Source organism: Montipora foliosa, chromosome 2 (assembly GCF_036669935.1).
Source record: "Montipora foliosa isolate CH-2021 chromosome 2, ASM3666993v2, whole genome shotgun sequence".
Taxonomy (NCBI): domain Eukaryota; kingdom Metazoa; phylum Cnidaria; class Anthozoa; order Scleractinia; family Acroporidae; genus Montipora; species Montipora foliosa.
In genome coordinates, this window is record NC_090870.1 from 14693137 (window position 1) to 14700636 (window position 7500).

Genomic DNA, 7500 nt, shown 5'->3' on the forward strand with positions numbered 1-7500 from the left:
TACCCGTTAACCCTCGATGTAACAACACAGCTGATCTTGAAAAAGGAATATGGGTGCATAGGAATCCTTTCTTCAGCTCGGAAACCGCAATAGCCCAAACAATTGTCTTGGCGAAAGGAAAGAACTGGAAGCCCGGTAAAACTTCGCCACTGTGCTACAACTTCGGCCATAAGTAGTTGTAACTTCGCTAGAACAGCAAGTCAAGCGCAAGTCAAGTTTTTGAGACTGAGCAAGGGTTAATCCGCGCTCCCCTTTCACTGCCATGTGTGATGCCCATTCATGTGGGCGGGCGCGATTTTTCTAATTACATCACCATCGGATTCCAAATCGATCACGATGTCATGGGCAAATCGTCGTACCCAAAATGATATCATCTATCTCAAAAACACCTTTAAAAACAATTAATAAGAAAACAATAACCATTAGCTTCACAGGCAGTGATACAATCTGGCTGCGCTGATCAATGTACTCGCTTCAGGGACAACTGGAAAAGTGAGTGCTCGCAGTCTCGTACAACGATACATAATTACATGGTCTTCCATATCTTGCTTACTCGATTTTTGCAATTGGAGCGATTGCTGAATACCCGTCCACAAAGTAGCATTTACGTTTGTAACGCTAGCCGCAGTGCCGAAGTGAACGAAAGTAGGTTTCGCACGGTTCACGTCGGATAAAGTGAATTGCAGGCGCGTAGCATCCTATACGCATATACGCACGTGCATACTTGAAGTGACCACAAAATTTTGAATTTTTTAGCAATTGTTTCATTTTTTAACATTTTACTTGTACGCAACCAAGATTTCGTGATGAAAGCACCTATTTGATTAAATTATAAAAACTAAAACAAAAGCTATACCATGTTCTAACTTAGTTTTGCATTGTACTTTTTTTTGCACTAGCAATGCAGTGTTGTTTGGCCAGCGTGCAACAAAAAGGCGAGGTTGCAAAGGAGCGACGTTCCATGAACGTTCGTGACCAAGGAGCGAGAACGTTCTTGACAATTCCAGTCACGCTAGCACAACCAAAACAATGTTTTGTTTGCGCCAAGTTTGCTCAGAATAAGGGCAAGACGCTTTGTTCTTTGCTTGTATTCACGCAACTATTTCGACAAGAAATAAAGAACGCAGTATTTTTCGCTCAGTTTACTTAGGTTTCTAGATCATATGTACTTGTGCGTACTTGAAAAAATGGCCACGCTACACGCCTGAATTGAGTAGAATGGCTGGCGCCGCAGTGCCTTAGTCGACTTAAGGTTAAATTGAGCAGAGTAGACTGGCTAGTGCCACAGTGCCACGGTGTTTGCCTCATGGATTTAAGAACGAGGTATATCCAACAACACAACTGTGGCACTGCGGCAGCAGTGTTTTTAGGTCCATTTCTTGTGGGCGGGTTTTCTGCTTTTGACATTAAGTCTGTAATAGGTAGTATCTGCGGATTTCGCAAAGTGATTTTCTGCTCAATATCTTAATTTAAGTGATTTCAGTTGAAGCTTACCTGCACGTGCGAGCAAAAGCCTAGCCACTGTATCCAGAGAAGAATCTGACACTTTATAACTTGTCAAGTGTGCCTTGGTGTCCTTATCACATTTTGCTATTGTTACGCATTGCACGTTTGCTGGATTATCAGAACTTGCGCCACAAATTCCCCCAACAAACTCAGAATAACCGCACAAAGCCATTGGTCTGCGTGCTTTGTCCTAATCTCTTGCGTGACAGCTCTGACGACACAATCACGGCAAAACTCGCGAAGGTCACAAAGCGTTCGACTGGTTGACCGTTCGATGGTCGTTTGAGGGCTTCGAGGAAAATCCAACCAGCGCATACTTATATAAAGGGGGATATACCTTTATTTGTTTGTTTTGCAGGTATGTTCAGAAAGTGAATTAAGGAAACTTGTTTGCGTAAAAATATGGAATGGAATGAATTTTACTAGTATGCAAATTTTTAGGTCAGTTATTTTAATTACCAAATATGTCACTCTTTCATAAACCAAGACAGTTAAATTTCAATGACACGTTCCATTTTACCTACAGTAGATCCAGTAAACCTGAAGTCTCGAATAGTTCACTGAATAATTGAGATAAGCGTGTGTGAAATCAATATACCTCGCCTCCGCCTTGGTGGTCAAAGGTCGACTTTTGTTGACAAACAGCATGTTAAAATTGAGTCTCAAAAATCCTCCGTTTCATTTACCCAAAAATTTTATTGAATTTAATTGCAGCAGAAACATTGCTTATTCCGATGAATGTCATCTCGTTTGAGAAAGCCATGTACCAGGATGCTTTTTTGACGGTCGAATTTCGCACAAATTTGGCATTCTGTAATCAATCTAAGGTTTAAAATTTGGTCAAAAATTCCAGTTTTGGTCTATTGTACCGTTAACAGCGGTAAAAAGTGAATGAATTATTCTAGCTGTGCGATGTTGTTTTGATTTTCAAGTTACTCATTTGTTATTTCAAAAATACTGATTCACACAAGCGACATTTTGGAGCCGTTTTCACTCGCTCACAAGGCCGGATACCGAAAAAGTCGTCGTCCAGGTAAAACAATTGTCGAAACAAACTAAAACATATTTTTCTAAAAATGGTTTTCGTAGGCCTTTATTGTGACAAAGTTTGGCAATTTTCGATTTTTTTATCTTGCATGCTCTTAGGTGAAAATTGCTGAGAGGCGCTCTTAATACGCTATTTTGCTTATATTCCGCATGCACTGTAGTGTGGGAAGAGCGAGCTGGATACCAGGCTGCTAAGGGGGCAACAATTCTGGTCACAGTTGAAAATGGCGGACAGAGTTGAAGCATTTCTTCGACTGAACTGTCAGTTGCCTGACTATGGCGCGTTTATGCTGTCAAAATTCAACATGTCAAATCGAGAGTCAACATTCCAAAATGAGCGCCATAGTTCCAATTCAGCAAACAAACCTTTTCTAAATCGAATGCCATTTTCTTGCAGCGGACAGGTTAATTCGATCAGATACTATTCCAATTGATTAGATACCTTCCAAATAGATCAGTTTCCTTCTAAATCGAACAAATTAAATCCATTAGACCTATCAGTTCCCTTCCAAATTAAATCTATCACTATACCCAAGATGCTTTGCAGGTATACTATACCCGCTGACAAAACACAACCGCGGGCTCTTCCGTTTCCTCGTGGAGCGACCGTCAAGAAAAGCTAAAAAACGAGGCAGAGGTAAAGTCTAATTATACTTTAATATATGTACCTAGAATATGATTTATTTAGGAAAGCAGAGCATGGTTCTTTAAACATTGTGCTCAGCAATATGCTCTTGAATTCCACCCTAATAAAAGTACTTAGCCGAATTAATTATCGGAAAGTGATGAAGTGTTTACTTGAAGACTTTTAGCAGTCTGAAGATGACTATGTTGAACTCCCCCTCCTTATTGAGCTTTTCGCTTCTCTGTCTTAGTTACCTAATTGTTAAGTTTAATGCTATTACCTTAAAATTTTGTGAATTCTCGTCCTATTATTTGTGGTCATTTTTTGTAATCGCTACCTGTTTCTTTTTGTATTTAATGTGTGTGTGATAATTGTATAATATTGTCCTGCCTGGAATAGCGTTTTTGCTAATTGCGTTAATGTCATTCATTATTCATTGTTGTTGTTAATTGTTGAACTCGGATAAAACGGACACTATACAATACAATCGCAAATCACTCGTGATCTGCCCGTGAACTCCTTAGCATAGTCTTACTAAAGCAGGCTCACAAACCTGAGCCCGGATTTTGGATCCTCTAAAAACACTCCCAGGAAAAGGAAAAAAAAAAAAATTTCGATAGGAAGGGAACGGTTCATGGTTTACATTTGGAGCAGGGGAAGAAAATGCTTACTGTATGGTAGGGTTTTGTTCAATTGAAAACAGTAGTCGTACTAGTGATGGAGGTGGTAAATAATGCCCAAATTTAACATTATTAGCTGATGTAGCTCTTATTTAAACACAAAACAAAAAGTATAAGTGCATACATCCTTACGCATCAGTCAATTCTACAACCTGTGCCCATCTTCCCCTACCCCCACCCCATTGCTAACCCCTGGCATTTGTATTTTATTTTTTAAAGAACTTCCCCAGGGGGGATACATAAGCCATACAAATGCCCTGAGGTAGGATCATCGTTTTCACGATAGTCAATTCTCATTCTACTTTTCACTCCACCTTGTTGAATGCGAATGCATATTATTTTAACGTACCTGTTGTTGGTGGTTTACCTTGGATTTCTTTTACATCATGTAGAACATGGGTGACGAAGAAACAAAAAATTTGCTCAAGTCATGTGCTGAAAATTTGCTCTATGCAGTCAGCCGCCCCAAAGTTTCATCACCTGTGACAACTGTGGCACCTGTGGTCCCAGTGGTTGAAGAACACAGAAGACTTCTTGGTTACAGACCACCAAACAACAGTCGTGTGAGCAGCAACACTAACTCTATGAATGGAAAACAGCCTGCACCTAAGCGTCGTGTAGTGGCAACATTGACAGGAGATCGCATAAGCATACCTGTTCGGAATACATGGACAAGAACATTTGTGTGTCTGGAAAAAAAAAATGCAATCACTGCCCCTTCAACTTTTGAGGAGGTATCGATGGCTCTGGCCAGGCAAGAAGAGAGAAGCATATGCTTTTCCAAAGGAGGTAACAGTCAGCATGTGCACGAGAAAATTTTACAGGCTTTTCCAATTTTGGAAACTGCCGGAGGGTACGAAATTCTGAGAACAGGTGAAAGGGGAAATCGTCAGCTTATGGTTTTATCCATACCACCTTGTGGGTATACTGTACCATACCTCAAAGCAACCATTGCCTCTGCTAAGGGGTATAGAAGTGTTAAAGAAGTAAAAATTGCGTGTATAATTGTCTTTCTTTAATTAGTTAACGATGCGTCTAAGTACTTTTGTCGTATAATTAAAATTAATTGCGCATAACGAATGGTGCTGCAAGGCACAAAGCTTTTTACAGTGAAGCGTGTTTATTATTTCTAGTAGTTTGAAGTTATCTTCAAGTAGTGTGAAGTTATTGATAATTCAGGAAAGACTTGATCTTGTGTTGAAGTTATAGACAGTATGTTAAGAGACGGCCGTGACCACTTCAACAAAAGGAGCCACACCGTTGCCAGGCAAAATGCACGTGATGGAAAACACAACTAGGTTTATACACAAAGGCGTTCTAATGTCTCTCACGGAAACTTTCGTGCGTGTGCTGGCCTTGTAAACAATTTAATTCATACCTGGACAAAATAGGATATATTGCTTATTCGGGATCAATCCATCTGAGTTAATTAACTAGAGAAGCTAAAAGAACTCTGTTGACAAGTGCTTCTAGTACGTGTTGTCGTGCAACTGCTGTACTCCTGGTCTTTAGTGTATATTAGTAAATAAAGGCTGTAACACTAAGCTAAAGTTAGGTCGAATGTTGTTGTACTGTCGAGAAACAACCCTGTAGTTCCATCCTTATTGTTGTAGAAATTCCGATACCGTACTAATCCATTAATCCCGTATTGACGTTATTAGTTTAGGGCTTGGATTAGCCAGGTACATTAATTAATATTGTTAATCCCTTGTTTATTTCGGTTGGTTTAGTCTTTGTTACTTTAAGGTTATTAGTTGAGAAGTCACGTTCTGTCCAGGAGGTTTAGGGTAGTGATCCTGGTCAAGCAACTACTGCGATTGGTCCTAGATGGACTAGTTCATAGCCTAGCGGTACTGCAATTTTTAAGTCATCAACATGGACCATGTTTCGTGCAGCCATAGGTACATTTTCATAGTTCATGTTAATCACCCCTTTTGTAGTTGAGGTTATCACGTTCTAAGCCTCTAATCCTTTGACCAATCGCAATGCGTTGCCTGGACCAGGAGCGCTAATAAGTAAACGAATCTTTCGATCTAAGGTGCTCTTTTGAACAACTACTTGTAGCGAACATATTCCTAGGAACTGTTGTAAGAACTGAAGAAAAGATTAAAGCAAGTGAGAAGCAATGTTTGAGTTCCTGAGTTCCTGCGTTCGACCGCAGAAGGTAAAAGGGAGTAGAGCTAATCCCTCCTCTTGGCAAGAAGCTCCCTTTTTACAAGTCGTGGAGAATCCGGGTATGAAGCTCTCCCCTTCTAGAACCTTGAGGCAAGACGAAACAGAATACAGACCCACATAAAAGTGAAGGAAAAAAAAAGAAAGAAAAAAGAGAAAAAGAACCAAACAGGAGAAAGAGACAGAGATTCCATAGAGGCCATCAGAGACCTAGCAGAACAGACCGATCGCCATCCCACTCCCGTTCTGAACTACCGAGAAGCAAGTGTCCGGCACACCCAATGAGGGAAAGGAAGCCAGCCAGAAAAGAAAACAAAAGAAAAGAAAGGAACCAGTGTCTAGCACGCCCACTTAAAGGCAGAAACGAAGTGAGGAGGAAAGGAAAGGACCATAGGAAGAAATTCAGCGAGCCGGACAAGAAAAGTAAGCTAAAAGACAGAATGAACACTTATACCGTTATCAATGTTAGTATTAACAAGGGAGTAACTAGTCACCTCGAATTAGTGCCGCGGTGTTAACAACTATTGTAGAACGGGTAATGCGTCTGCCTGAGCTTTTCATTTCTTGTTTTTGATATTTTATGCCACCTAAGCTTAAAACAACCACGCAGATAACAACTCGTTCGAAAGCAAAGGAATTAATATCACAGACTAGTAAACCCGAAACCAGTGATATTTGTACTTGTCCCTCGAACATGAACGACGAGCAGCAAAAGGCGTTGGAGGACCTCATTAAGGCGCTGAACGAGACGTTGAGGGCCGACTTAGAAAAAGAAACCGTGTCGAGGCGCCACGCGATGCAACTGATGCGCGACTCGCTTGACAAAAACCTCCAAACCAAACGCCCTAAGTCAGATTTGAAACCCGAATTTTTTAGTGGCAACTCGAATGAATTCGCAGGAGAATGGTTGGACTTTTATGAGCGAATAGCTGAGATTAATAATTGGAACACCTCCCTTAAGTTAAGTGCGTTCCCTTTGTATTTGCGTGGCGTCGCCAGCACCTGGTATTTAAATTTATCACCTGATATTAAGGATGATTTTGGGCGCTTAAAGAAAGCTTTTCACGAACGCTTCACGGCAGGGCCGAATAAATGGATTTTATTACAGCAATTAGGTGCGCACAAGCAACTTTCCAACGAACCTCTTGATAGCTATGTGGCCGATATCACTAGGTACTGTAAACGATTAAGTCTTTCGGACGAGGATTCGATGCGATACCTAATTGATGGCCTTCAGAGTGACTTGCAAACCTATGTATCTCTGCAACGCCCAAAAACCTTCCAGGAAGTGGAAGACTTAGCGAGGATGTTGTAAAATAAGCGCCAGGGAGTGGGCCAGGACCAGTCGGTGGTGCGCCAAGTGGAAACGATCTTGAGTAAATTTTCGCCAAAAATGGGCGAGCCAAAACAGCCTGCCGTTGTCACTGCGGGTAGTGGACTATCGGCAGAAAAGCGTTTAGAGACTCTGTC

The 7500-nt window shown here is 41.0% G+C and overlaps 1 pseudogene; it reads left to right on the forward strand.

The window, feature by feature from the left end:
* Positions 1 to 6724: 6724 nt before the first annotated feature.
* Positions 6725 to 7500, forward strand: part of LOC137991224 (uncharacterized) — a 1092-nt pseudogene continuing 316 nt past the window's right edge.